Genomic DNA, 8,873 nt, shown 5'->3' with positions numbered 1-8,873 from the left:
TTGTGCTTCGTGCAACATAATTCTGGGTGCCATTTACAAACCATAAGTGCTAATGACTCCATTCATTTTTGTGGTTGTAGGGGCTGTTGATTGGAGTACACTAAAACAAACCTGACCTCTCTAGGACATTCAGAAGCCAAGTTATAAGCCCACTAAGGTGTAACTGGACTACTTCTTTAAAGTGACACCAGGCCCAGTGACCTTTGGGACATGGTTTGACCCCCTATAGGAATGTGCGATCATCATGAAACGTTCAGATCACTTACAACTCAATAGATTCTACCTTCCTGTAAAGTTTCAGCCTGATTGGACCTTGTTTTCACACAAATGAACCCAGAATGATGTGAAATTGTGCTTCGTGCAACATAATTCTGGGTGCCATTTAAAAACCATAAGTGCTAATGACTCCATTCCTTTTTGTTGTAATGGGGGCTGTTTATTGGAGTACTCTAAAACAAACCTAACCTCTCTAGGATATTCAGAAGCCAAGGTATAAGCCCACAAATGTGTAACTGGACTACTTCTTTAAAGTGACACCAGGCCCGGTGACCTTTGGGACATGGTTTGACCCCCTATAGGAATGTGCGATCATCATGAAACGTTCTGATCACTTACAACTCAATAGATTCTACCTTCTTGTAACGTTTCAGCCTGATTGGACCTTGTTTTCACACAAATGAACCCAGAATGATGTGAAATTGTGCTTCGTGCAACATAATTCTGGGTGCCATTTAAAAACCATAAGTGCTAATGACTCCATTCCTTTTTGTGGTTGTAGGGGCTGTTGATTGGAGTACTGTAAAACAAACCTGACCTCTCTAGGATATTCAGAAGCCAAGTTATAAGCCCACAAAGGTGTAACTGGACAACTTCTTTAAATTGACACCAGATCCGGTGTCCTTTGGGACATGGTTTGACCCCCTTAGGAAAGTGCTATCATCATGAAACGTTCAGATCACTTACAACTCAATAGATTCTACCTTCCTGTAACGTTTCTGCCTGATTGGGCCTTGTTTTCACACAAATGAACCCAGAATGATGTGAAATTGTGCTTTGTGCAACATAATTCTGGGTGCCATTTAAAAACCATAAGTGCTAATGACTCCATTCCTTTTTGTGGTTGTAGGGGCTGGATCTCTCTAGGACATTCAGAAGCCAAGTTATAAGCCCACAAATGTGTAACTGGACTACTTCTTTAAATTGACACCAGATCCGGTGACCTTTGGGACATGGTTTGACCCCCTTAGGAAAGTGCTACCATCGTGAAACGTTCAGATATCTTACAACTCAATAGATTCTACCTTCCTGTAACGTTTCAGCCTGATTGGACCTTGTTTTCACACAAATGGACCCAGAATGATTTGAAATTGTGCTTCGTGCAACATAATTCTGGGTGCCATTTACAAACCATAAGTGCTAATGACTCTATTCATTTTTGTCGTTGTAGGGGCTGTTGATTGGAGTACACTAAAACAAACCTGACCTCTCTAGGACATTCAGAAGCCAAGTTATAAGCCCAGAAATGTGTAACTGGACAACTTCTTTAAAGTGACACCAGGCCTGGTGACCTTTGGGACATGGTTTTACCCCCTATAGGAATGTGCGATCATTTGAAACGTTCAGATCACTTACAACTCAAGAGATTCTACCTTCTTGTAAAGTTTCAGCCTGATTGGACCTTGTTTTCACACAAATGGACCCAGAATGATGTGAAATTGTGCTTCGTGCAACATAATTCTGGGTGCCATTTACAAACCATAAGTGCTAATGACTCCATTCATTTTTGTGGTTGTAGGGGCTGTTGATTGGAGTACACTAAAACAAACCTGACCTCTCTAGGACATTCAGAAGCCAAGTTATAAGCCCAATAAGGTGTAACTGGACTACTTCTTTAAAGTGACACCAGGCCCGGTGACCTTTGGGACATGGTTTGACCCCCTATAGGAATGTGCGATCATCATGAAACGTTCAGATCACTTACAACTCAATAGATTCTACCTTCCTGTAACGTTTCAGCCTGATTGGACCTTGTTTTCACACAAATGAACCCAGAATGATGTGAAATTGTGCTTCGTGCAACATAATTCTGGGTGCCATTTAAAAACCATAAGTGCTAATGACTCCATTCCTTTTTGTTGTAATGGGGGCTGTTTATTGGAGTACTCTAAAACAAACCTGACCTCTCTAGGATATTCAGAAGCCAAGGTATAAGCCCACAAAGGTGTAACTGGACTACTTCTTTAAAGTGACACCAGGCCCGGTGACCTTTGGGACATGGTTTGACCCCCTATAGGAATGTGCGATCATCATGAAACGTTCTGATCACTTACAACTCAATAGATTCTACCTTCTTGTAACGTTTCAGCCTGATTGGACCTTGTTTTCACACAAATGAACCCAGAATGATGTGAAATTGTGCTTCGTGCAACATAATTCTGGGTGCCATTTAAAAACCATAAGTGCTAATGACTCCATTCCTTTTTGTGGTTGTAGGGGCTGTTGATTGGAGTACTGTAAAACAAACCAGACCTCTCTAGGATATTCAGAAGCCAAGTTATAAGCCCACAAAGGTGTAACTGGACAACTTCTTTAAATTGACACCAGATCCGGTGTCCTTTGGGACATGATTTGACCCCCTTAGGAAAGTGCTATAATCATGAAACGTTCAGATCACTTACAACTCAATAGATTCTACCTTCCTGTAACGTTTCTGCCTGATTGGACCTTGTTTTCACACAAATGAACCCAGAATGATGTGAAATTGTGCTTCGTGCAACATAATTCTGGGTGCCATTTAAAAACCATAAGTGCTAATGACTCCATTCCTTTTTGTGGTAATGGGGGCTGTTAATTGGAGTACTCTAAAACAAACCTGACCTGTCTAGGATATTCAGAAGCCAAGTTATAAGCCCACAAAGGTGTAATTGGACTACTTCTTTAAATTGACACCAGATCCGGTGACCTTTGGGACATGGTTTGACCCCCTTAGGAAATTGCTATCATCATGAAACGTTCATATCACTTACAACTCAATAGATTCTACCTTCCTGTAACGTTTCTGCCTGATTGGACCTTGTTTTCACACAAATGAACCCAGAATGATGTGAAATTGTGCTTCGTGCAACATAATTCTGGGTGCCATTTAAAAACCATAAGTGCTAATGACTCCATTCCTTTTTGTGGTTGTAGGGGCTGTTGATTGGAGTACACTAAAACAAACATGATCTCTCTAGGACATTCAGAAGCCAAGTTATAAGCCCACAAATGTGTAACTGGACTACTTCTTTAAATTGACACCAGATCCGGTGACAGTTGGGACATGGTTTGACCCCCTTAGGAAAGTGCTACCATCGTGAAACGTTCAGATATCTTACAACTCAATAGATTCTACCTTCCTGTAACGTTTCAGCCTGATTGGACCTTGTTTTCACACAAATGAACCCAGAATGATGTGAAATTGTGCTTCGTGCAACATAATTTTGGGTGCCATTTAAAAACCATAAGTGCTAATGACTCCATTCCTTTTTGTGGTTGTAGGGGCTGTTGATTGGAGTACACTAAAACAAACCTGATCTCTCTAGGACATTCAGAAGCCAAGTTATAAGCCCACAAATGTGTAACTGGACTACTTCTTTAAATTGACACCAGATCCGGTGACCTTTGGGACATGGTTTGACCCCTTATAGGAATGTGCGATCATCATGAAACATTCAGATCACTTACAACTCAATAGATTCTACCTTCTTGTAACGTTTCAGCCTGATTGGACCTTGTTTTCACACAAATGGACCCAGAATGATGTGAAATTGTGCTTCGTGCAACATAATTCTGGGTGCCATTTACAAACCATAAGTGCTAATGACTCCATTCCTTTTTGTGGTTGTAGGGGCTGTTGATTGGAGTACACTAAAACAAACCTGATCTCTCTAGGACATTCGGAAGCCAAGTTATAAGCCCACAAATGTGTAACTGGACTACTTCTTTAAAGTGACACCAGGCCTGGTGACCTTTGGGACATGGTTTGACCCCCTATAGGAATGTGCGATCATCATGAAACGTTCAGATCACTTACAACTCAATAGATTCTACCTTCTTGTAAAGTTTCAGCCCGATTGGACCTTGTTTTCACACAAATGGACCCAGAATGATGTGAAATTGTGCTTCGTGCATTATAATTCTGGGTGCCATTTACAAACCATAAGTGCTAATGACTCCATTCATTTTTGTGGTTGTAGGGGCTGCTGATTGGAGTACACTAAAACAAACCTGACCTCTCTAGGACATTCAGAAGCCAAGTTATAAGCCCACAAAGGTGTAACTGGACTACTTATTTAAAGTGACACCAGGCCCGGTGACCTTTGGGACATGGTTTGACCCCCTATAGGAATGTGCGATCATCATAAAACGTTCAGATCACTTACAACTCAATAGATTCTACCTTCCTGTAACGTTTCAGCCTGATTGGACCTTGTTTTCACACAAATGAACCCAGAATGATGTGAAATTGTGCTTCGTGCAACATAATTCTGGGTGCCATTTAAAACCATAAGTGCTAATGACTCCATTCCTTTTTGTGGTAATGGGGGCTGTTTATTGGAGTACTCTAAAACAAACCTGACCTCTCTAGGATATTCAGAAGCCAAGTTATAAGCCCGCAAAGGTGTAACTGGACTACTTCTTTAAAGTGACACCAGGCCCGGTGACCTTTGGGACATGGTTTGACCCCCTATAGGAATGTGCGATCATCATGAAACGTTCTGATCACTTACAACTCAATAGATTCTACCTTCTTGTAACGTTTCAGCCTGATTGGACCTTGTTTTCACACAAATGAACCCAGAATGATGTGAAATTGTGCTTCGTGCAACATAATTCTGGGTGCCATTTAAAAACCATAAGTGCTAATGACTCCATTCCTTTTTGTGGTTGTAGGGGCTGTTGATTCGAGTACTGTAAACCAAACCTGACCTCTCTAGGATATTCAGAAGCCAAGTTATAAGCCCACAAAGGTGTAACTGGACTACTTCTTTAAATTGACACCAGATCCGGTGTCCTTTGGGACATGGTTTGACCCCCCTAGGAAAGTGCTATCATCATCAAACGTTCAGATCACTTACAACTCAATAGATTCTACCTTCCTGTAACGTTTCTGCCTGATTGGACCTTGTTTTCACACAAATGAACCCAGAATGATGTGAAATTGTGCTTCGTGCAACATAATTCTGGGTGCCATTTAAAAACCATAAGTGCTAATGACTCCATTCCTTTTTGTGGTAATGGGGGCTGTTAATTGGAGTACTCTAAAACAAACCTGACCTCTCTAGGATATTCAGAAGCCAAGTTATAAGCCCACAAAGGTGTAATTGGACTACTTCTTTAAACTGACACCAGATCCGGTGACCTTTGGGACATGGTTTGACCCCCTTAGGAAATTGCTATCATCATGAAACGTTCATATCACTTACAACTCAATAGATTCTACCTTCCTGTAACGTTTCTGCCTGATTGGACCTTGTTTTCACACAAATGGACCCAGAATGATGTGAAATTGTGCTTCGTGCAACATAATTCTGGGTGCCATTTACAAACCATAAGTGCTAATGACTCCATTCATTTTTGTCGTTGTAGGGGCTGTTGATTGGAGTACACTAAAACAAACCTGATCTCTCTAGGACATTCAGAAGCCAAGTTATAAGCCCACAAATGTGTAACTGGACTACTTCTTTAAATTGACACCAGATCCGGTGACCTTTGGGACATGGTTTGACCCCCTTAGGAAAGTGCTACCATCGTGAAACGTTCAGATATCTTACAACTCAATAGATTCTACCTTCCTGTAACGTTTCAGCCTGATTGGACCTTGTTTTCACACAAATGGACCCAGAATGATGTGAAATTGTGCTTCGTGCAACATAATTCTGGGTGCCATTTACAAACCATAAGTGCTAATGACTCCATTCATTTTGTCGTTGTAGGGGCTGTTGTTTGGAGTACACTAAAACAAACCTGACCTCTCTAGGACATTCAGAAGCCAAGTTATAAGCCCACAAAGGTGTAACTGGACTACTTCTTTAAATTGACACCAGATCCGGTGTCCTTTGGGACATGGTTTGACCCCCTTAGGAAAGTGCTATCATCATGAAACGTTCAGATCACTTACAACTCAATAGATTCTACCTTCCTGTAACGTTTCTGCCTGATTGGACCTTGTTTTCACACAAATGAACCCAGAATGATGTGAAATTGTGCTTCGTGCAACATAATTCTGGGTGCCATTTAAAAACCATAAGTGCTAATGACTCCATTCCTTTTTGTGGTAATGGGGGCTGTTAATTGGAGTACTCTAAAACAAACCTGACCTCTCTAGGATATTCAGAAGCCAAGTTATAAGCCCACAAAGGTGTAACTGGACTACTTCTTTAAATTGACACCAGATACGGTGACCTTTGGGACATGGTTTGACCCCCTTAGGAAATTGTTATCATCATGAAACGTTCAGATCACTTACAACTCAATAGATTCTACCTTCTTGTAACGTTTCAGCCTGATTGGACCTTGTTTTCACACAAATGAACCCAGAATGATGTGAAATTGTGCTTCGTGCAACATAATTCTGGGTGCCATTTAAAAACCATAAGTGCTAATGACTCCACTCCTTTTTGTGGTTGTAGGGGCTGTTGATTGGAGTACTGTAAAACAAACCTGACCTCTCTAGGATATTCAGAAGCCAAGTTATAAGCCCACAAAGGTGTAACTGGACAACTTCTTTAAATTGGCACCAGATCCGGTGTCCTTTGGGACATGGTTTGACCCCCTTAGGAAAGTGCTATAATCATGAAACGTTCAGATCACTTACAACTCAATAGATTCTACCTTCCTGTAACGTTTCTGCCTGATTGGACCTTGTTTTCACACAAATGAACCCAGAATGATGTGAAATTGTGCTTCGTGCAACATAATTCTGGGTGCCATTTAAAAACCATAAGTGCTAATGACTCCATTCCTTTTTGTGGTAATGGGGGCTGTTAATTGGAGTACTCTAAAACAAACCTGACCTCTCTAGGATATTCAGAAGCCAAGTTATAAGCCCACAAAGGTGTAATTGGACTACTTCTTTAAATTGACACCAGATCCGGTGACCTTTGGGACATGGTTTGACCCCCTTAGGAAATTGCTATCATCATGAAACGTTCATATCATTTACAACTCAATAGATTCTACCTTCCTGTAACGTTTCTGCCTGATTGGACCTTGTTTTCACACAAATGAACCCAGAATGATGTGAAATTGTGCTTCGTGCAACATAATTCTGGGTGCCATTTAAAAACCATAAGTGCTAATGACTCCATTCCTTTTTGTGGTTGTAGGGGCTGTTGATTGGAGTACTCTAAAACAAACCTGACCTCTCTAGGATATTCAGAAGCCAAGTTATAAGCCCACAAAGGTGTAACTGGACAAATTCTTTAAATTGGCACCAGATCCGGTGTCCTTTGGGACATGGTTTGACCCCCTTAGGAAAGTGCTATAATCATGAAACGTTCAGATCACTTACAACTCAATAGATTCTACCTTCCTGTAACGTTTCTGCCTGATTGGACCTTGTTTTCACACAAATGAACCCAGAATGATGTGAAATTGTGCTTCGTGCAACATAATTCTGGGTGCCATTTAAAAACCATAAGTGCTAATGACTCCATTCCTTTTTGTGGTAATGGGGGCTGTTAATTGGAGTACTCTAAAACAAACCTGACCTCTCTAGGATATTCAGAAGCCAAGTTATAAGCCCACAAAGGTGTAATTGGACTACTTCTTTAAATTGACACCAGATCCGGTGACGTTTGGGACATGGTTTGACCCCCTTAGGAAATTGCTATCATCATGAAACGTTCATATCACTTACAACTCAATAGATTCTACCTTCCTGTAACGTTTCTGCCTGATTGGACCTTGTTTTCACACAAATGAACCCAGAATGATGTGAAATTGTGCTTCGTGCAACATAATTCTGGGTGCCATTTAAAAACCATAAGTGCTAATGACTCCATTCCTTTTTGTGGTTGTAGGGGCTGTTGATTGGAGTACACTAAAACAAACCTGATCTCTCTAGGACATTCAGAAGCCAAGTTATAAGCCCACAAATGTGTAACTGGACTACTTCTTTAAATTGACACCAGATCCGTTGACAGTTGGGACATGGTTTGACCCCCTTAGGAAAGTGCTACCATCGTGAAACGTTCAGATATCTTACAACTCAATAGATTCTACCTTCCTGTAACGTTTCAGCCTGATTGGACCTTGTTTTCACACAAATGAACCCAGAATGATGTGAAATTGTGCTTCGTGCAACATAATTCTGGGTGCCATTTAAAAACCATAAGTGCTAATGACTCCATTCCTTTTTGTGGTTGTAGGGGCTGTTGATTGGAGTACACTAAAACAAACCTGATCTCTCTAGGACATTCAGAAGCCAAGTTATAAGCCCACAAATGTGTAACTGGACTACTTCTTTAAATTGACACCAGATCCGGTGACCTTTGGGACATGGTTTGACCCCTTATAGGAATGTGCGATCATCATGAAACATTCAGATCACTTACAACTCAATAGATTCTACCTTCTTGTAACGTTTCAGCCTGATTGGACCTTGTTTTCACACAAATGGACCCAGAATGATGTGAAATTGTGCTTCGTGCAACATAATTCTGGGTGCCATTTACAAACCATAAGTGATAATGACTCCATTCCTTTTTGTGGTTGTAGGGGCTGTTGATTGGAGTACACTAAAACAAACCTGATCTCTCTAGGACATTCGGAAGCCAAGTTATAAGCCCACAAATGTGTAACTGGACTACTTCTTTAAAGTGACACCAGGC

This window comes from Nothobranchius furzeri, chromosome 15 (genome assembly GCF_043380555.1).
Source record: "Nothobranchius furzeri strain GRZ-AD chromosome 15, NfurGRZ-RIMD1, whole genome shotgun sequence".
Taxonomy (NCBI): Eukaryota; Metazoa; Chordata; class Actinopteri; order Cyprinodontiformes; family Nothobranchiidae; genus Nothobranchius; species Nothobranchius furzeri.
This window is presented reverse-complemented; position numbering follows the sequence as displayed.